Source organism: Sphaeramia orbicularis, chromosome 22 (assembly GCF_902148855.1).
Source record: "Sphaeramia orbicularis chromosome 22, fSphaOr1.1, whole genome shotgun sequence".
Classification (NCBI taxonomy): Eukaryota; Metazoa; Chordata; class Actinopteri; order Kurtiformes; family Apogonidae; genus Sphaeramia; species Sphaeramia orbicularis.
In genome coordinates this window covers 19369331-19391132 of record NC_043978.1, presented here as the reverse complement: position 1 = coordinate 19391132, position 21802 = coordinate 19369331, and positions in this window count along the sequence as shown.

The window sequence follows — 21802 nt, the reverse complement described above, 5'->3', positions numbered from 1 at the left end:
TCAGGAAATTTTCAGGGAATGTTGATTCTGGCACAACAAGCAAATGATCTGCCTTGGCGGAGGTCTGCTTTTCTAGTTACCACCACCAAGGAGGTTATGTTTTTGCCAGCGTTGGTTTGTTTGTCTGTCTGTCTGTCCGTCCGTGTGCAAGATAACTCAAAAAGTTAAGGATGGATTTGGATGAAAATTTCAGGAAATGTTGATACTGGCACAAGGAACAAATGATTAAATTTTGGTGGTGATCGGGGGTGGGGGGGTGGGGGCACTGATCTGCCTTGGCGGAGGTATGCGCTCTCCGAGTGCTTTTCTACTTGTTAATATATTCAGTGTAATTTTTGCATTTCACAAATTGATCCTACGGGCCAGACTGGACCCTTTGGCAGGCTGGATTTGGCTCCCGGGCCGCATGTTTGACACCTGTGTTCTAGACAGATGAAGCATTATCGCAACAATTGTCACCCACCAAATATCTGTTGACTTAAGCTAAACAAACAAAGTGAAGGTACCGACACTGCAGGGAGGCGCCTGTAAAAAAAATAAAAAATAAACAAACCTCAGCTGTTCTACACTAAACTTTTTAACTGTTGCATAGCATGTGGGTGTATTTTGTTATAAATGACAATCTGAGTACACATAAACACCCAAAACAGCAGCTGCAAATGGAGACCCAGCCAATCATACCGGATGTCTGCAGTGTTTTAGACGGGCTGATACCTCCACGTGAAGTCATCTCCTTATCTACAAACAAACCAGCGCCTGCTCACAGACGCTTACAGTTGGAGTTGAGCTGTGAATATGAAGCATCTGCAGATAAACACATTTTTATTTCACTCTGAAAATAAATTCTGGATTCAGGTTTCCCACATTAATGCAAATGGGGAAAAAAAAAAACAGAGGAAAGGCAAACTATTGTGCCTGTAGACCCAGAAACCCCCAGAGGCTTAAAAACATCCCGCTCCAAAAAAGATAGAGAGTGAAGAGGAAATCAAGATGACAAACACAGTCAGGTGAAAAGGCGACAGAAACCAAATGAAGTCAAGTCTGCTGCAGACGACGGGCGTTTAATGAAGTGTGTGGAATTCTGACAACAAAAACAGAAACACCTTTGTATATTTAATCCATAAAGACCCAGATATCCACCAGCGACCAAAACCATTTACTGATCTAAAATGTCTAGTACTTGTTCATCCATTAATCCTATCAATACATGTAAATAATTAGTGTAATAACATACACTCATTCATCTTTTCATGGTCATCAGATATGACCCATTTGGACATTCAGAGGCTCCATAGTTACCGTGGAAACACCGTCATCTTCTACAACATAGATTCACCAGTAGAACCCATGAAGTTGGATCGATGACAGTGGATGGACACACTGGGTTTGTTTAGTTAATGATATATTTTAAAAAAAAACTCACTTTTTCCTCAGTTTTCTTTGTTTTTGATAGAATAACCCTTAACTGTTATCTGAGCTTTTATGGAGATCTTCATGACCAGTGAATTAAATACAGGAAAATACCAGATTTTCACTGAAAATAATGCAAAATTCATTTGGGAACTGACAAAAAAGTAGCACTGGGTCTTAATGGGTTAATGTAGATTGTCTCATTCCAACCTTTATTTGGAGTTTTGCAGAAATTGGGCAATACAAACAGTGTATCATATGTGACAAATCAATTGAAAATGAATTGTTGCACAAATTCTATTTTTTTTTTTTTTTTTACATGTATACAAAAACAAAACAATCCCAAGAACAACTACACTAACCTTCTCTATTATCTCATTCCAATGGGACCTGTCAGTGGGTGGAAATGTTAGGCTAGGGGTGTGTCAAACATGTGGCCCACAGGCCAAAACCGGCCCGCCAAAGGGTTTAATCTTTCCCGTGGGATAAATTTAAAAAGTGCGAAAAACTACACTGAAGATCTTAAACGTAGCGTAGAAGATGTTTTCCTGGAGCTTTTTTTTTGTTTACTATGTTGCTTAAAATCTCCTTCACACCCCGATTCCAACCAATTAATTAAATGCCCTAGCACAAAAATAAAATATTTTACTCACCTGTGGAAACGGACAGGACTGAAAAAACACCATCCAATCCTTTTAACTGGCCCATCGAAATGATTGATTGGTCTATCAAACTCTTTCCTGCACTTTATTGATCCTACCATGGGGAAATTTCTCAGTTGATAGCAGCAAATACAAAATAAAGTCTATCTTATCTTATCTTATCTTATCTTATCTGCCTGTTAAAGGGAAGTTTTTCCTCGCCACTGTCACCAATGACAAGTGTTTGCTCCTGGAGGATTATGTTGGGTTTCTGTAAATTTGATTTGATTTTGATTTGATGAAGCACTTTGTGACTCTGTCTGTGAAAAGTGCTCTATAAATAAAATTTACTTACTTAATTATCTTATCTTATACTAGAGCACAGGTGTCAAACATACCGGCCAAAGCCAGCCCGCCAAAGGGTCCTTTCCAGCCCATGGGATGAATTTGTGAAATGCCAAAAATGACCCTTAAAGAAGTGATATTTTGCTTTTTTTTAAATGGAATTATGCATTTCAAAACTCCATGGGGGCAGCCATGGTCTAGATGGCTGGAGAGTTGGCTTGTGACTGAAGAGTCACTGGTTCGATTCCCTGGACTGGCAGAGAGTTGTTGGCTGATGTGCCCTTGAGCAAGGCACTCAACCCTCCCATTTGCTCCCCGGGCGCCTGACATGGCAAGCCCACTGCTCCTGGCATGCAGTGTGTGTGATGCATGACATAGTGATGGGTTCAAGGCAGAAGACAAATTTCAGTGTGTGGTGCATGTTTACGTGTGTGACAAAAACTACGACTGACAAAGTAAAGATTCTTCTTTAAAACATTTCCCTGTGGCCTACATAAACTGTAAATGCTATGCTTGGGTCTAAATTCTTCATTAATTCAACTCCACAGACCTTATATGTGCAAATGTTGTGATGTAACTAGTTCTAGACATAACAAATTAAGAAGTAATTAAAACAGGTTGTAGAAATTCAGTCGATTTTTGTCAAAATGAATATAAAGATAGCTTTGCAGCACCTAGAGGGCTCAAATTCAAACTTTTTAAACTATTAGGGTCCCCAAATACACAAATAAATGTGTATTTGTAGAAGATTTGTTAAAGACTAATAAAAGTGGGTTTAGCAAAATGTGATCCCTTTAAAAGTCAAAAGTGTGGAAGTGGTTTTAGTTCAGGGCCCACATTCAGCCTAATTGTGATCTCAAGTAAAATAATTTCATAATAACCCATAAACGTCTCCAAATTTCTTCTTGGTTTAATGTAAAAATAATTACAAAAGTGAATTAATTAATTATTAAGTAAATAAATAAAATAACATTATGCCTATAAACAATGACAATACAGTGGGTAGTATTACAATAAATGTTAATATATTAGCTAATAAAGTTTAAAATAGAGAAACATTCATTTGGAAACTCCACAAAAGTAGCACTGGGTCTTTATGGGTTAAACCTCCATCTCTCTCTCCTCTGTTGGTGGTTCTTTGGTGGTTTCTGCTGCATGTCTTCCTCCTCTCTGGCCTGTTTGGGTAACATGGTGATCGGAGGGGAGCAGCAGCTCTGCAGGCATCTGCTCATTCTGTTCGAAACTGTGTGCAAGTAAACACTATTTTGCTCGAGACCATCTGTCCACGCTCAGATCTGCAAGAGAGTTGGCAGACTTGGAGGTAGACGAGAAGGAAGAGAGAGAAAGGAAAGAAGGAAGGAAGGAGAAGTGAGGAAAGAAATGCAGGCACAGAGGAAAGAGGTAATGTGTTGTAGAGATTAAAAATACTCCGTCTCCAGATCCAGTGTGATATCTATGGAAAGTCAAATCCAAAATGTTTAGCAACAGTCAGACAGTATTTTAACAGTAGTGGCAACAACAAAAACATTTCCTACACCACAGGAGACCAGGAACAGAAAAGAGGAAATGTGGATAAGGTAAGGTAAGACAAAATAAGATAACATAAGGTAACATAACACAACATAAGATAACATAAGGTAAGATAAGATAACATAACATAAGGTAAGATAACATAAGGTAAGATAAAATAACAACATAAGGTAAGATAAGATAACACAAGGTAAGATAAGATAACATAGGATAACATAAGATAAGATAACATAACAAAGTAAGATAACAACATAAGGTAAGATAAGATAACATAACATAAGATAACATAACATAAGGTAAGATAAGATAACATAGGATAACATAAGGTAAGATAACATAACATAAAGTAAGATAACATAAGATAACATAAGGTAAAATAAGATAACATAACATAAGGTAAGATAACATAACACAAGGTAAGATAAGATAACATAAGATAAGGTAAGATAAGATAAGATAAGGTAAGAAGATAACATAAGATAAGAAAAGGTAAGATAAGATAACATAAGGTATGGTAACGTAACATAACATAACATAACATAGACTTTATTTGTTTATTTGCTTCTATCAGCTGAGAATTGTCCCCATGGTGGGATCAGTAAAGTGCAGGAAACACAGAAAATATACATTTGTGAAACATTAAAATATAAGGAGAAATTTAGAATATTCATATACATTTAAATGTAAAGATTATATCCATATTTTGCTTTAACATGCTGCTGAGTTTACTCTTGCACTGTAGTATTTATTTATTAGGGTTTTTTTTTTACTGTTATTTATTGTTTATACAGAATTAATTATTATAGATTATTTTTTAGGATGTTGTACACAGCTCATCCTGAGTATTGTGCACACATTGTGATATGGGGGGGTGGGGTTACAAATTATTGGAGAAAGCTGAATAAATGCGTGTAGGATCCTGGTGAATGCAGATGCTTCCACACAGGTTCACTGCATGGTTGAAGCGTCCCATGGAGCTCTGTAGTAAAACTGACAACAGACCAGATGATAGTGAAAGGAAAAAAGATCTGAGCGACTGTGTAAGAGGGTTCACCGTCAGGGCACAGGCTGCTCAGCTGGCGAAGGTTTCAGTAGCAACGAAAGTAATGTTTGCATTTAGATCCACGGGAAAGACAAAAGTCAACATTATGTCACACCTTAGATACTCACACATTAAGGCTCCGACAGAACAGGTGGGTTTGGTTCATTACAGACAGATTTGGGCAACGTGGGTCGAATAAAGGTCAGAATAATTTGGCCCCTATTCACAAGTTTATGTCAGAAAATGTGTTTTGTTTTGTTTTAATCTAATTTCCCCCAAAATAACACTATGATCATTGCATTCATTAAATTATGGATATTCAAGTTCACAATTTGACATTTTATGAAATATAAAAGTGGGTTCAAAACAAAATCAGGACTGAATTTTACCAACCTGTCGTGATCCATCACCTCAGATAGATAGATAGATATAGATGGATGGATGGATGGATGGAGAGGGGGGGTAGAGAGAGAGAGATGATAGATAGATAGATAGATAGATAGATAGATAGATAGATAGATAGATAGATAGATAGATAGATAGATAGATAGATAGATAGATAGATAGATAGATAGATAGATAGATAGATAGATAGATAGAGAAGGAGAGAGGGGGGTAGAGAGAGAGATGTGAGATAGAGAGAGAGAGATGTGAGATAGATGGGGGTAGAGAGAGAGATGTGAGACAGAGAGAGAGATAGATAGATGGATGGATGGATGGAGAGGGGGGGGTAGAGAGAGATGTGAGATAGATAGATGGATAGTTGGATGGAGAGAGGGAGGGGGATAGATAGATGGATAGAGGGAGAGAGAGAGAGAGATGATAGATAGATAGATAGATAGATAGATAGATAGATAGATAGATAGATAGATAGATAGATAGATAGATAGATAGATAGATAGAATGAGAGAGAGACTAGATAGATCCATCCATCCATCCATCCATCCATCCACAGAAACAGTCATACCACATCAACAACAAATAAATAAATGTAAAGTGTAAATAGGTGAAAATAAATTAGATTAAAAAGAAAGTAGAATTAAAAGACCAAATGTGTATTCTACCCATCACATTAAATATAAAAACCCCCAGAGGACAGAAGTGTTCTGGAGCTTCTACCTCCTATACACCCCCACCCAGCTACTCCTCCTCCCGCTCTGATCTGAACTATAGATTAAAAAAAGGAATTTCTGCTTTTATTATTATTTCTTATTTAATCCAAACTGAGTGGTGAACTTTGTTGTAAATTTTGCCTGTTGAGCAGAAGTGAGTGATGGTTTACACTTTTATTTAAAGTTCAATATCAGTCAAATCTATGTCACATTACACAGATAAAACCACTGACGAAGATAATAGGAATGTTAAATCATATCTTAATTTATTATCTGTTCCACTTTTCAGAGAGATTATACAGAATTTCATTACAAAAAAAACTCATCTAAAGTATGTGTGTTGGATGTCCTCATCTTGGGACTGTTGTGTTGACGGAAGTTGGAAAATCTTTTTGTTGGAAGGGCTGCATGCGCTAAATAAGCTTTGCTTTACTGTTTTAGCTTTACATTAGTTTTTATTTCCCAATTTTTTATTAGTGCAGTAAGTCACATCGCCATGATTTGAGCCTCAATTTGTGATCATATTGACCCCACTGGACTAAAGTAATGATTAGGGAGAACTGAATTTCACAAAATCACTCATAAAATAATACGAATCACCTATAAAAGCCTGGCTATGTCTGACCGTAGGAATGAAACGATTATGCTAAGCTAGGCTAAGCTAAGCTAACGGATGGGCTGCGAGAATAAGGCAATCGGTGCACTGCAGTGCAAACTGATTTCCCCACTTGGAGAACTCATTAGTGCATAACAAATGAATTAAAAAAAAAATAAGTGGTGAACTATTCCTTCAGGGTTTTAGAGGCTGGTAGATCCCATCAGAATAGCCCACTGGAACGGTTTGGGTTGACTAGACTGCATTGCATATTCTTCCGCCAGCGCAGAATGTGTGCGTCATCGTGACAGGACAAGACAACGAGCATGTGCAGAATGGCAGGAATAAAGTCCAAACGGAATAAAGGGTTTACATGTCTGAGGAATAATTTAGACCGGATTCAAAAGTGTATAAAACCAGTGACTTTAGTCATGTTTAAATTTAATCCGAACTTTTCTTTTTGAACTGGAATAAGGTGTTTACATGGGCATCTGAAATAGGATCTAACCTTTAATCAGTTTAAACCAGGAATAAAAGTTGTCATGTAAACACACGGAATAAAGCAAAACCACTGAAGAAAAGGAACACAACACATACTCAGAGCAGCTTTTATGACACTTCTATAAGCAGCTCCATTCATTGGAATAGTGTGTCGGGAGTTAAAGGGTTAACTGCATCTATTCTACACATAAATACGAGGGCTGTTCAGTAAGTTCATGGCCTCACCCAGAAATGCTGGTTGTTATAATACAGGATGTTCCATTCTTTCGTGATGGGATAGTGATGCTTGAACATCGATGGACCAAGTGCATTGCTGTAAATGGAGATTATGTTGAAAAATAAAATATAAATTATCACTGTGTTGTTCTGTTCTGGGTGAGGCCATGAACTTATTGAACGGCCCTTGTATGTTTAGATGAATGAATGAATGAATGAATTTATTTTTGGTTTTACGTCAATCATTTTATTCAGTACATCAATTGTAATAAACATAAAAACCAAAAAAGGAATAGGCTAGAAGCAAAAGCTTATTTTTTTGCCTATCCTTTTCAACTAATACACTGCTTACATCAGCTTAAATGTGTACAGAATTGAGCATTTACACCATAATAACGAATAAAGAAATAAAAAAAAGTCAACAACAAAAACACATCTACCATCTCAATTCAATATTTCTGAATAATTTAAGATTTAGATGGAAAATGAGCACATTAATGAGTCTGATCCTCACCTGTGATACATGTATTATAACAGTGAAGAGCCACCAACTGGAATTGTCTATACGGATTCAATCAGAAAAGTACAAAACAAAGACGTACAAGCGAATACGGGGTGAACATTGCGAATTAGAGGAAAGGCAACCTGCCAAACCGAGAGAGCTGAGCTCTTCAGTCTGTGTTGACGTCGGAGTCCATCTGCTCGTCTTTACGGCCGGTGTTATGTGTGCGATTGTCAGACCGTCTGTCTGTTTATCTGCTCCTCACATTCCCAGAACAAAGGGGAGGAAATAAAAACATGTTGACGGGGTGAACACCCATCCACAGCTTTCCATCCACAACTCCAAAGCGGCCGTTTTTAGCTAATCACTGCGTCAGATCTAAACATCTGCTGTCAGTTCTGTTAACCAGGCCGTGTTGACTTTGACATAATTAATTGTCATAACTGGTACCCGCCTGGAAAAGAGGAATTATGGGTATTTGCGTATTGGCAGCGACAAACTGAGAGCCTGTTAACAGCGACTATTGTTGTCAGCTTTGGAAATCCACTAATGTCGCCTACTATAGTTGTATCTGTCAACTTTGGGGTTGAAAATAACATACATTTTCCGTCCCTCCACCCACAGTCCACAGTTCCTCTAAATTCATACGAGATGACACGGTCAGTCCACAAATCACCATTAAACACGTTGTTCTAACTCATAAAGACCCAAACATCCATAGTTGACCAAAATCATCGACTGATCTAAACTGTTTCATACCTGTTGATCCACTAATCCTATCAATCCATGTAAATAATTGATGTAAAGCTTTACCTTTAATTCTACAAGTGTCTGAATTATAAATATAAAATGTGAAAAATATGGAAATACTGTTGTATTCTTGTAGAACAGGCCACCGAGTACATGATGATTATCATGTTTTGTACGGCAGTGATGGTTTAATACTAGGACTACGACGCATTTTTCCTCATCTTTTATTAAATGTAATAGTAGTTGCAATCAGACTATACATTTTTCTCTAGTTTTTCTTGGTTTCTGGATCCCTAATGCTTTTAATTAACCCATAAAGACCCAGTGCTACTTTTCTGTCACTTCCCAAATTAACCCATAAAGACCCAAAAAGCCACTGAAGACACATCTAAACTGTTTAATACCTGTTGATCCACTAATCCTATCAGTCAAAAACAGCTTCTACACCACTGCCGTAAATGTACTCAGTGCTGCTAAAAGATAATGCAATAGAATGTGATTGTGTTTGTGTGTTTTTACTTTTTATTCTATTTATTATGTGGTTTGTGTTTGTTTTTACAATGTTTTTATGTCAGATGAATGTATACCATTAAGGATCGCACTTTTTAATTTTGTTGTACAATGACAATAAAATTCTATTCTATTCTATTCTATTCTATTCTATTCTATACATGTACAGGGTGGGGAAGCAAAATTTACAATGAACATTTAGTTGTTTTTTCTCAGCAGGCACTACGTCAATTGTTTTGAAACCAAACATATATTGATGTCATAATCATACCTAACACTATTATCCATACCTTTTCAGAAACTTTTGACCATATGAGTAATCAGGAAAACAAACGTCAAAGAGTGTGTGATTTGCTGAATGCACTCGTCACACCAAAGGAGATTTCAAAAATAGTTGGAGTGTCCATAAAGACTGTTTATAATGGAAAGAAGAAAATGACTATGAGCAAAACTATTACGAGAAAGTCTGGAAGATACTATTAAAGAAGAATGGGAGAAGTTTTCACTCGAATATTTGAGGAATACTTGCGCAAGTTTCAGGAAGCGTGTGAAGGCAGTTATTGAGAAAGAAGGAGGACACATAGAATAAAAACATTTTCTATTTTGGAAATTTTCTTGTGGCAAATAAATTCTCATGACTTTCAATAAACTAACTGGTCATACACTGTCTTTCAATCCCTGCCTCAAAATATTGTAAATTTTGCTTCCCCACCCTGTAAATAATTGGTGTAAAATACAGTTTGTCATCTTTTCATAGTCATCAGATATGACACATTCAGAGTCTCCGTAGTTACCGTGGAAACACTGTCATCTTCTATAACAATGACAGTGGATGGACACACTGGGTTTATGTTCAGTTAATGAGAGATTTTGTTGAAAAAGTCATTTTTTCCTCAGTTTTCCCTGTTTTTGATATAATAACCCTCAACTTTACTCTGAGCTTTTATGAACATCTACACAATCAATCAATTAAATACAGGAAAATACATGATTATCACAAAAAAAGCACAAACACAGAGCATAATATTATAATAAATGGTAATAAATCACTTAAGAACGGTAAAAAAAAAAAAAAAGAGAAAAATTCATTTGGGAACTATTGATTTACTAATCCTATCAATCCATGTAAATAATTGGTGTAAAATACAGTTTGTCATCTTTTCATGATTATCAGATATGACCCATTTGGACGTTCAGAGGCTCCGTAGTTACCATGGAAACACTGTCATCTTCTGCTACATTGATTCACCAGTAAAACCCATGGAGTTGGATCAATGACAGTGGATGGACATACTGGGTTTATGTTCAGTTAATGATAGACTATTTTACTGAAAAAGTCATTTTTTCTTGTTTTCTCTGTTTGTGATATAATAACCCTCAACTTTATTCTGAGCTTTTATGAACATTTACATGATCAGTCAATTAAATACAGGAAAGAGTTTAATTTCAGAGCTGATATCTATCCATTTTCCATGTTTTCTTGATAATAACCAAAATCAATTCAGTTCTTACATCAATATCTGTGGTATTGTACTAACAAAAACAGTGCTTTTAGGCATTCCATGTTTTCTTTTCTGTCTGTTTTAGTCACATGCTACACACAGGAGTTAGTACTTGACTGCATAACTGTTGTTTTTGATTACTTTTGATGGTCTAATAATTTTTTCCCTGACGACAGATTATTATTGCTGAGGGACTCTATATACAGACTATAAACAGAAATAAAATTCTTGACAATCTATATCAAAATGTACTAAAATAAACTGGCTGAGGAACATTTATGCTAAAACCTACCCATAATGCAACACGCTCACTAAAAAAACACAAACTATAAAACACTGCAGGTAAACCCAATATTAGACAGGAAATAAAGAAAATTGGTATCAGCAAATCAGAGCTGGCTAATAAAATAGCAGCTGGTGCATCTCTAGAATTACAGGGAGGAGACATTACCCTTCCATTCATACGAAATAGATCCGAATTTACATCTGTTCCACAACACATTAGGTTTTTACATGAGTAATGCATATGAGAACAAGGTGTAATAAGCAGGACGTCCAGCTGCTCTGGTATCATCTGTTGTAACGTGTGTGTGTGTGTGTGTGTGGGGGGGGGGGGGGGTGAATCTCGGATGATGCTATGATAAAATGCCTGGATGAATGAATGCTGCAAACCAATTTCCCCCCAGATATAAATAAATTACCCATCTATCATGTAATTCGTGGTAAATGAAGCGTTCGAACATACACAACTTTTTACCACCATTCTCATCTCATCGAGAAAAAAATTGATCTCACCGTCTTGTTTAACCCATAAAGACCCAAACAGCCACTGGTGACCAAAAGTATCTACAGATCTAAAACACTCTAGGCTGGAAAATTGGGTAACACTTTATAATAAGTACACACTATGAAGCATTAGTTAAGCATTAACAAATACTGAATTCATCATTTATAAAATATGTTTCTGACATGAATACTCATTAGTATATGGTTTATCAGCACAGTTATAATGGTTTTACTAATCATTTGTCATCATTCATCATTCAGTCATGCAGTTTGTTTGATAATCCCATGTGCTGTGTCTTTCCTTTGTTGGAATAACTCAGACTTTTGTGAATCTTTAAGGCCTTGCCAACCTTTAAATCTCATTTGTAAATGCTTTATATGGCACAGATAGTCCACACTTTAGATTAGCTCACACTGTATACTTAATTAATGAGTAGGAAGTGCTTTATAACTACCTGAAATAATGAATTCCTGTATTAAGAACTGTTTATAGGACATCTATTGGAAAATAAATGTGTGAGTTAATATAAAATACACACTAACATATTCACTAACCATTAGTACACGTCTGAATATTAAATGTTTAAATGCTGAATCCATAATTTATGAAGTATGAAAATACAATCAATAAGCGCATTGTAGATGAGCTTATTAATGATGAGTAAAACCATTATAACTGTGCTTATAAACCATATATTAATGAGTATTCATGTCAGAAATATGCTTTATAAATGATGAATTCATTATTTGTTAATGCTTAACTAATGTTCTTATTAATGATGAGTAAAACCATTATAACTGTGCTGATAAACCATATATTAATGAGTATTCATGTCAGAAACATGCTTTATAAATGATGAATTCATTATTTGTTAATGCTTAACTAATGTTCTTATTAACTGTTTCAATGCCATGGGCCGATTAAATCGGCTTTGGAGAACACGCCATATTTGTGTACAAACAAACCATCCACCCCCATTTCTTTCTCACATTTCGATGACGTTCTTTCTGTGTCCCCCTTTTGAGACCAAGCAGACGGGAATTTGAGGTCACGCGACCGAATAATATTTTTATATCTTTTTAATGTTTCTTATTCTCCGGTGTTTCATCAGAGGGAGCCCTCCATGCCGGGGGGCGGCTGTGGACTCCGGGGGCTGTGGCGCCTTCTCTCACTGGGGTCCGCTCCTTTCTGGTGGGTGGGGGTCCCAGTTGGCCCTCTCCCACTAGTTGGGATGCGGGGCTGTGTTGCTGGTGCCTGGTCGCCGGGGTCGGGGGCTGCCTCCTGGTGCGGATGGCTCCCTGAGACAGCGCCTCCTAAATTGATGTTTTACTTTTACTTGTACATTTTTGTTCTGGTCTACCCGTGCTCAGTCAGTCTTCTTAAGTATGTGTGAGCTTGTGGGTTTGCATGTATATGTGTGTGTGTGTGTGTGTGTGTGTGGGTGAGTGGGTGGGTGTGGGTGGGGGGCGGTACTGATTTTTAAACTGATATGTAAAGCACTTTGTGCTACAGTTTTTAATGTATGAAAAGTGCTATATAAATAAAGATTATTATTATTATTATTATTATTATTATTATTATAAATTATGCAAATTACGATCAATAATGAATCGGCTGCGTCCGGTGCGTTTTGAATCTAATCAGCAATCGGTCGGATGTTACCGAGCGGTTTCCTGCAGGATTCTTCAAATATTATAAAAACGATGCAAAATACTGAAAAATAGCCAAATTCTGTGGCACTTTTAAGGCGTATTAGCCCCTTAACTGTCTGGCACCGAAAGAGTTAATGATGAGTAAAACCATTGTAACAGTGCTGATAAACCATATATTAATGAGTATTCATGTCAGAAATATGCTTTATAAATGATGAATTCAGTATTTGTTAATGCTTAACTAAATCTTCATAGTGTGTACTTATTATAAAGTGTTACCGAAAATTGCAGCTCACAAACTAATAAGGGACGCCATAATATTTACATATAGTGTGTGCTTCTAAACTATTGTCATTAACACCACTGGGATATTTTCATGGTTTGACTGTTAACATTAGGGATGCACTGATACCACTTTTTTCCAGACCGAGTACAAGTACTTACATTTGAGTACTTGCCGATACTGAGTACCAATATGTGTACTTAATAATACCATTACAGTTCTTAGTTACTTTTGTAAACGTGCTTTATTGTCGTTGTCATTAGTCTGACTGGAACAAAGTGACGCTACTGACATTTAATGCGTTGGAATGAGCGTTTCTCAATCAATCCACCAGGAGGCGCTGCTCTTAATGCATACTGGACAAATACCACGAAGAAAAGTAAAGTTTTTAGAGCAGAAGAAAGTCAGTAATAATAAACATGGAGACGACAGAGGAAGTAACACTAATGTGGATACTAATGTTGATTTTGATGAGGGTAGTTGTCATAAATCTGTCAGTAGTTTTTCACTAACTCACACAGTTGCTCTTTGAACAGATCCTCTACCTCCACAGTTCCCAGTGGTATTCTCCATCTGGGTACACATCCACGAGCACCTGGAAAACAGATGGAATGTACGCAGAGGATGGACAGAACGCTCCGTCCGTATCCGTCTGTGTCTTTAACGTTACTTTTGTCACCGTCATTTATCTTGAAAAGTCTCCACACTGCTGACATTACTCCTCCGCTGCGTACCTGCTGCACTGAACTGTGAATGTCACGCTGTTGTAAGTGGTAGCAGTGCGGTTGTATCGGAGTACTTTTATGAGTACAAGTACAAGTACACACTCTGAGTATCGGACCCAATACCTGATACTGGTGTCGGTATCGGTGCATCCGTAATTAACATTATTGATTTTCTTACTCTTGTTTGTATTTTTAATGTTGAATTTTTTTTTAAAAATCCCTTTTTTTAACTGTACAACTGTAGTTTTGTGGTTATTTCCATGTCTTGTTTCATGTTTCCCTGAATTTGTTTTTAGAGGGTTTGAATAAATAAATAACAATGATACCGTGTGCACAGAAAGACCCAAACAACCACTGGCAACCAAGACCGTACACTAATCTAAACTGTTTAATATCTGTTGATCCACTTATTCTATCAATACTTGTAAATAATTGATGTAAATTGCAGTTTATCGTCTTTTCATGGTCATCAGATATGACCCATTTGGACATTCTGAGGCTCTGTAGTTGAACGTGGAAACACCGTCATCTTCTACAACATTGATTCATCAGTAAAACCCATGGAGTTAGATCAATGACAGTGGATGGAGACACTGGGTTTATGTTCAGTTAATGATATATTTGCTGAAAAAGACACTTTTTAAAGTAGTTTTCTCTGTTTTTGTTGTAATAATCTTCAACTGTCATCTGAGCTTTTATGAACATTTACAGGGGTTGGACAAAATAATGGAAACACCTTAAAAAATCAACAAAATATAATTTAATATGGTGTAGGTCCGCCTTTTGTGGCAATTACAGCCTCAGTTCTCCGAGGTATTGATGCATACAACTTGTGAATTGTTTCCAAAGGAATTTTAAGCCATTCTTCAGTTAGAATACCCTCCAACTCTTTTAGAGACGATGGCGGTGGAAATCGACGTCTTACTTGAATCTCTAAAACTGACCATAAATGCTCAATAATGTTGAGGTCTGGGGACTGTGCCGGCCATACGAGATGCTCAACTTCATTAGAATGTTCCTCATGCCATTCTTTAACAATTCTAGCTGTATGGATTGGGGCATTATCATCTTGAGGTGAAGGTGTTTCCATTATTTTGTCCAACCCCTGTACATGATCAGTGAATTAAATAGAGGAAAATACATGATTTACGCTGGAAAATTGCAAAATTCAGAGGATAATAATATAATAAATGATGATAAATCTCTTAACTCTTTATCAGTCTGTGCTTTTCTAGTTTTATGTATATATTTCTTGGTTGTTGTTTTTTTTTTTTTTTTTTTGGCCACTCACAGGTAAGGAACCAAATATGGTAACTTCATTGACCTTGATTTTCTACTTAACAATGAAAAATGTTGAAAAGTCTTGTTAAGTCATCCAATAACAGAAGAAGGTTAAAATTTAGACTTTGACAGTATTTCTATGTGTGCTTTAAAGGGTTAATAAAGGTGAAATCTAGAGGAAAAACTCCTTTGGGAACTACCACATGAGTAGCACTGGGTCTTTATGGGTTAAAGTATTTGTTGTCTAATAACGTTTATAGTGATTGTGAAATGCCTTTATCAGGGTCGTCTTTCTTCCTCTGTAAACTGATGAAGACAAACCTCTTCTTGGCCGACTTGGGCTGAGTTGATCTGATTTTGACAGGACAACAGTGCAGTTTATTTCCACATTATGATCCAGGCTTTGGATGTTCGGTCTCAGCAGGTCGTCCTGTCAGTTTCTGCGGCTCAGTACAGTGGTCCATTTGTTTTCATGTGTTGTAAATCACTCCGTGGCTCTGCCGGTGTACCTGTTCGACCCTTCATTCTCGGAGCTGCTGATGTGATGTGAATGATGCTGCTCTGTCTGCCCTGACCCTATTCTGTCTTTCCATCCTTCACTCACTCTGTCACTTTTTCTGTCAGAATCACAATCACTTTTTCTCGTCTTTCAGGACACACGGTGAATACAGAGGAGCTTAGCGCGAGTCTGTTCGAACACATTCAGAGGACGATACGAATTCACACTGTAGAGCAGAAAACTCCAAAGTAATCTGTTACTTTTACTGCTTTCACTGCAGCAACCATTGGAAAATATATGCTGTTGTGTGCAGTTTATATAAAATAAGGCCATTATACCTCAGCATGACCTTGTGCCTTGACCTTTGTATTAACATTTAACAGTCTGAGTGAGCGATTGATTGATTGATTTCAAGCTTGTTCACTCTAAGTATAGTGTTGTTTCAATTTCACAATAAGACACAGATAATATAACATCCAGTGGTGTAATCCAGGGTATACGGCGGTATACCTACTTATTTTTCAGTCAGCATCACATATACCCACTTCTAATCCCCCTGATGTGCCCCATTCAGTAGTATCTGAGCCAGACTGCCCATGTTTTCCCCTGGGATGGTGAAGCCATGACCCGCCCTACTCTGCCTCTAATTGGCTAGTACTTGGTACTTTCACTGATTAGACTGGTTAACTTTAGGCATGAGGACTGATGAGCCAATCAGAGGTGGAGAGGAGTAGAGCGGGTCATGCCGAAGAAAGTATTGCTAACTAGCGCTGGCCTCCTCTGGAACCTGATTGGACACCTCAGGTGCCAGTGCCACCCCAGCTGATTGACAGGCAACTGCACGTCTCATTGAAGATGTGCGATTATTATTGATTATTATTGATTATTGATTATGAATTATTGATTATTATTAAGAAAGGCAGAATAAACGTCTTTCAAATGAGTGACACATCGAGAGAACCTACTTTCATGGAATACATAAATCTGAGGTAAGTTTTAAGGTGGTTTCAGAATGAGTCACTGTTTTAAACTTCTGGTCATATGACTGAACATTTAGAGAAAAGATTTTGTCACAATAGTTAAAGGTGCGGGAGACTTTCGTGACCTATTTTTCATCGAATCTGTAAAACCTGTCATATCCTCAGTATCAGGAATCTGTAAGTCTTTCTGTGATTACTCACCTGAATCTCTTGCATTACGGTGAACAATTTTAGTGCCATCCACCAGAAACAAAATGTGTGTTTACAAACAGAGCTAGAAGACCACTCGGACATCTTTGGAATTTTGTCGCGACATGCATTGCGGGAAATGGAGGCTCGCGCAGCCACCTGACAGCGTCAGCTGCTAAAGACACAATGCGGAAACGGCAGGAGCTCCCTTCCCTCTATGCATATTCCTCCAGCCGTTTCCGCGTTTCAGACATGTTTGTTTCATCCATATAATATCATATGGTCGCGCTGCCGCTGCAGGTGGCTGCACGAACCTCCCTTTCCCACAATGCACGTCGCGACAAAATTCTGAAGATGCCCGAGTGACCTTCCAGCTCTGAATGTAAATGCACGTTTTGTTTATGGTGGATGGCACTAAGAAATTGTTCACCGTAATGCAAGAGATTCAGGTGAGTAATCACAGGAAGACTTCCAGATTCATGATACTGAGGATATGACCGAGGTTTGACAGATTTGATGAAAAATTGGTCACGAAAGTCTCCCATACCTTTAAACTATGTGAGTAGGCTAACATTATGAATTGCTAATATTATCCTATGTTTGCCTCATGTTGAATACATTTCCATTCATGCAGCTGCTTGTATGACCAGTAAAACCTACAAACTGCTCCTGATCAAGTCATGATAATTTTATAATAGTGAACAAATACCACTGATGGATTTTTGGGTAAACTAACTTGAGTAGTCTGACATGTCACTGTTCCTAAAACAGGGCGTTTTTCTGAACTACTTAAAAAAAAAAGGCAGCAATTGAGCGTATACCCACTTCTCCAGAGACCACTACACCACTGACAACATCCACACATTATATACATAAATATATACAATAATTCACTATTAATATACACCCCTAGTAGTTGAAAGGGACTGAGAAGAAGTCAAACTTATTCACCCCACCCTCAGTTTCACTTTTACATTGTATGGGTGTAGTTATATCAGAGAAATTAGTTGCAAGCATGCATTAGTAAATACTGTCAATGACTAAAGTAAAAAATAAGAAAAAACAAAACACACACACAAAAGAAGAAGAAGAAGCAGAAAAATAAGAAAACACCAAATGACCTTCAAAGCCCTGGGATGAACAATGTGCAAAATCCCACAGTGTATACCTGTTACACATTTAATTCAGAGAAGATACAGAAACATGCTGGCTTGTAAAAATGGAACTGGATGCGCTACAACATTGTAATATTTCTGGCATACTGCTTTTGACACATTATATTGAGAAACCACATATTTTCTGGCTCACTAAATAGAACTGGAACACAAGGTAGATTTCAGATTATCTTTGTTCATTTGAAGCCGCTGCAAGACCCTCCAAGTTCAGTAAATGGGGAGGGATAGTGGATCTGGAGATGGCTCTGTAGCTCGATGGTATTGTTGTTAGATTTGTCACAAAAATCCAGACGATATCTATGATGTTAAAGTAAACAGAGGCTCATTTAAATATGGTTATTAGATAGAAGTGCATTCAGATAAACAGTTGGTGGTGTTCATTCTCCACTCAGGTGACATTAAACGATAATAGAAGACCAGTGAGTTATGAGATGATTAAAATGTCACCAGACAAAGGTCAAACAGTGGAAAACGATGCGACAATAGTGATGAAACATAACATTTGTAAAAATTACATGTTTGATATTGCAGAGAGAGGACCAATCATCCTTAGTTGTATTGTCAGTGGAGTCACAGAAGTATCGATGTGAAATTAAATTGTAATTTTCAGATGAATGGATGAGAATGGGGAATTGCCATGTGAATCATGAAAATACCAATAAAAAGTTAATTGGAAGAAAAAAAAAAAGAAATATAACATTTGTGTTTCATCCATCTGTTTCTATACAGACAGATGACCGGTTCAGTCATGGTTCCAGCATTTACCCAAAGGGCCAAGTCAAGAGAAGGTTAACATCTGGTCAAACAAATTGAATTACAATAATCTACATCACACTTATATTTGTGGGTAGTTAATTACTTATATTTTCAGGAAAATATATTTTGAAATGAGAAAAAATTTGTGACAAAATTTTTTGAAGAGTTTTATGAGTGTGAATGTTTGGAAAGTGACCGTTTCTGCTGTCATTCTGGGTTCATTTTATAAACTCTTATAAATAAACTACATTTATTCCAATTACATTGATATTTGACTATTATATGAATTAAGCAAAATAAATCTTGAATGAAGCAAAAAAAAAAAAAAAAAAATCTGCCAATGGAACAAGTGAAAATGATCTCAAGATTTCTTGAAATAAGATTTTCAAGCTCTCTTGTCTCAAAATAAGTTCTTATATCTCACTGAAAAGTTACTCTTTAGGTGATTATGTCTTATTACCTCCACCAGGAGGTATTGTGATCACTTTGCTTTGTGTGCTTGTTTGTTAGCAAGATAATTCAAAAAGATATGGACGGATTTGCAGGAAATTTTCAGGAAACGTTAATACTGGCACAAGGAAGAAATTATTACATTTTGGTGGTGATCGGGGGTGGAGGGGTGGGGGTGGGGGGCAGATCTGTCTTGGCAGAGGTCTGCGCTCTCCGTGTGCTTTTCTTGTTTTAACTGTGATGAGATATTTTGGCCAGAATTTTGTTTTATGTGTTGTTTTATTACTTGCTGTTTTTAATCACCTTTTACATGTTTCTTTTATAATGTTTTAAATGTGTTTCTTTTTGTTTCTTTTATTTCAATGTCCTGTGTGAAGCACCTTGAATTGCCTTGTTGCTGACATGTGCTATACAAATAAACTTGCCTTGCCTTGCCTTGCCTTGCCTAGAAATGAGAAAAATACGCTTGGTAAGATTTGGTTTTTTGCAGTGTGGGCGCCTGCTGCTCCTAGTCTGCAGTGTGTGTTGGGTTCCTCCATTTCTAGTGATGGGTTAAGAGCAGAAGTTAAATTTCAGTGTGTGGTGCATGTACTGTATACTGACAACAAAGGATCTTAATCAAGTCAGTTTATCTAAGACAGATATTCGTTTTTTGCAGATAAAAACAGCTCATTATAAAGTAACATTAACTAGATTCTTATTTGAAGTGATTAAAACACTAATTAGTTTTATAATCAGGGTGCAATTTGTTTGAGGGGACAGGGAGGATCACCCCCCCCCCCCCCGCCCGGTTTTTATATCCTCACTTCTTCTGCTCAACGAATTTCATCCTAGGGTGGGGGGGTGGGGGGGCACCAACCAATGTAAATAACAGGCAGGTTGTGACAGTTTTCTTCCACCTATGTCCTACATCAGTGGCACTAACATTCACCTGAACCGAACTGTCGGCAGTCTCAGATTTTGCAAACATTCCCGTGCACTGGGGTGCTGTAAGGGGTGGGAGGGTGTTAAACGTGACAAATTCATGGGGCCCAGCATTTGTGGGGGGCCCATAGAGCAGTGGAGGGAGTCCAGCGCATACAGGTTAGAGGATGTGAAAATTTTGTGTAAGATTCGCTGTGTAGAGTGTTTGCTGGTGGATGATTCTGTTGGGTTTCTGTAAATTAGCTTAGAGTCTGGTTTCCACTGACTCGGTATGTAAAGTGTCATGAGATAACTTTAGTTACGATTTGGCGCTATATAAATCAAATTTGATTGATTGATTGATGATATAAGAGAAGAATAGAACCCAGGAGTTGGATGTTGAAAGTATGTGAAGTTTCACTTTCGTTTCATGCAAGCATTAGTTATGTTAGTTGTGGACCACACCCCGACTTATATAACTGCCCCCCCACCCCATGTGTTTCACAAATTGCACCCTGCACACAAACACACACACAAATACACAAAGTGGCTGTTTTGTAGTACTTTTATTTATTTTATTTTCTATTTGATCTATAGCAGGAGAATTATATTATTCCTTTTTTTCTGTATTCTATTGTCTCCAAAAATTGGGGGAAAAATGTTCAAAAATTCATAATAAATGCATTATAGATATTTTGATATTTTGCCCCCCCTCTGTGTTTTTTTGACAAATCGCACCCTGATTCCATTCTGTTTCTGCAGATATAAATCCAACAGACTGTCCCTTTAAAAAGGCCCATATTAAGGAGTTTAGTGTTATCATTAGTGCAGATGGACTCTGGGGAATGAGCAGCTGTGTGCTGGACATCTCTACAAACACTCAGGTATTTGAGGTGCCTGATTCTCTCATTAATTAGAGCAGAATGGATTTGGCCGGCTGAATGTTGCTCTGTATGCACAGCTGCTGAGGCTGAGGAGGGTGAAGGGAAGATGGAGAGGACACAACACACTTCAGTCCCATTTATTTTATCTCAATGAACACACACAAAAAACAAAATGTCATTCTGTCCCATGATACGAATCTGCTTCTTTTCAATCAGTGCAGACATGATCAGATCTGGATTATTTATTGTCTGCAGTTGTGCAGCTACAGCACAGTGTAATGAAAATGTGGAAACAGGAGAATAAAATGGTAGAAACAGACCAGATGTAAAGCGTTTATTTGCACTATATCAGACCTTTCTGCTCCATTAGACGAGACAAGTTTATTTATTTATTAGTGCATTTCATACACTAATGAATAAATGGAACATTACCTTCCTGCTGCACTGAAGACCTCCACCACTACAGGCTTTAATGATCATGTTTGCTTCAGCTGATCATTGTTTTGATTTGGTGTAATTTTGTTCAATCACAGAAAAACATGTCGAAGATGTGTTAGGACTGGGCAATATGGACAAAAAATA